The following is a 2087-nucleotide window of genomic DNA, read 5'->3' on the forward strand; positions in this document are numbered from 1 at the left end:
GAAGGTGTTGACGCAGCTGTGTGTGCGTCGATGAGGAGCTTGGAGGTGGAGGATGATGAAGCTTGGTGAGGGAAGCAGCCATGGACGTTGGGTTTTTTGAGAGTGTTGGGGAAGATGAAGATGGAGGGGGCGGGTAGGCTAGTTTAGGTTTTTAGGGTTTTCTTACTATTTTTTTTTTGTTTTTCTTTGTTTTATTTTTTGAAATGCAAGATAATAGGGTGTTGGGTTATGGACCGGGTTGACCCAGTTCGAAATGGACTGGGTCGTAGGGAAGATTGGGCCATTTTTTGGGCCTGTAGCTTGAAGTTGAAGAAGAGGCCTAATTCCGACTTTCTTTATATTTTCGCTCTCTTTTCTTCTTTTATTTTTCTAAAACTAAATTATAAAAATACTTAAACTATTATTAAGAACTAAATTAAGCGCAAATTAACTCCGAATAACAATTAACGCACAATTAAGTATTAATTAAGCATAAAATTGTATATTTGGTCATAAAATGCTAAAAATGCAAACGATGCCTATTTTTGTAATTTTTAATTTTTGTAAAACAATTTTAATTACTAACAATTGTAGAATTAAATCCTATATGCAAAATGCGACATATTTTTTGTATTTTTTATTAATTTAGCAAATAAACATGCACAAACAAATACAAATAATTATTCAAAATGTCACAAAATATCACAAAAATGGCACACCAAGAAAAATTATTTTATTTTTGAATTTTTTGGGAGTAATTCTCATATAGGGCAAAAATCACGTGCTTACACCTGCCCCTCTTTGCCCGAAGACACGAAGGGTTTTCGTGCAAAGATAAAGCGAGCGATTTTTGCCCATCCGAGTACTCCGTTGAAGCATTTTTTGAAAAAGATTTGACCGAACCTTTGCTTCAAAGGTTTCCTACATATCCTGGGCTAAACAGGAATCAGATCAATGTAGTTCGAGAAATTTTGGTAGCTGGGACTACCGTTGGACTGCAATGTTACTGTTGTTGCATGCTATTATTATTGGTTACCGATCTCCTTGTTACACCGTGCTTAAAAAAAACAAGAAGCTAGGCTAGAGTACAATTTGTTTTTGTTGCCTTGCTTCCTTGTCTGCTTGCATTTCTTTCGGTGCTTTTCTTCCGATGCTTTTCTTCCTTTTGACACATGGACTTGAGTTTATGCTGGGACCTCTTGTTGCAACCTTCTGCTTCCCGGTGCTGGGGATTTTATTGTTTACTGCTGGGGATTCCTGTTGTAACCTTCCGCCTTCTGGTGGGGTTACTGATTCCAAACTCTGTAATACAAGACTAAAAAGTTGCTTCAATGCAAAATTATGAAATGTATGCCCGCATTATATTGGTGGACGACCTAGAACTGAAATGTATTCCCGCATTTTACTGGTGGGCGACCTAGAACAGAAAAGCATTCCCGCATTATACTGGTGGGTGACCTAGAACTTAAAAGTATTCCCGCATTATACTGGTGGGCGACCTAGAACCTAAATGTATTCCCGCATTATACTGGTGGGCGACCTAGAAGTGAAATGTATTCCCGCATTATACTGGTGGGCGACCTAGAACATGAAATGAAAACATAAATGTATACCCGCATTATACTGGTGGGTGACCTAGAAATGGAAAACTGAAATGTATGCCCGCATTATACTGGTGGGCGACCTAGAATATGGAATGAACAGACAAAATGTATTCCCTCATTATACTAGTGGGCGACCTAGAACTGAAATGTATTCCCGCATTATACTGGTGGGTGACCTAGAACTTAAAAGTATTCCCGCATTATACTGGTGGGCGACCTAGAACCTAAATGTATTCCCGCATTATACTGGTGGGCGACCTAGAACTGAAATGTATTCCCGCATTATACTGGTGGGCGACCTAGAACATGAAATGAAAACATAAATGTATACCCGCATTATACTGGTGGGTGACCTAGAAATGGAAAACTGAAATGTATGCCCGCATTATACTGGTGGGCGACCTAGAATATGGAATGAACAGACAAAATGTATTCCCTCATTATACTAGTGGGCGACCTAGAACTGAAATGTATTCCCGCATTATACTGGTGGGCGACCTAGAA

This window comes from Nicotiana tabacum, chromosome 10, assembly GCF_000715075.1.
Source record: "Nicotiana tabacum cultivar K326 chromosome 10, ASM71507v2, whole genome shotgun sequence".
Taxonomy (NCBI): domain Eukaryota; kingdom Viridiplantae; phylum Streptophyta; class Magnoliopsida; order Solanales; family Solanaceae; genus Nicotiana; species Nicotiana tabacum.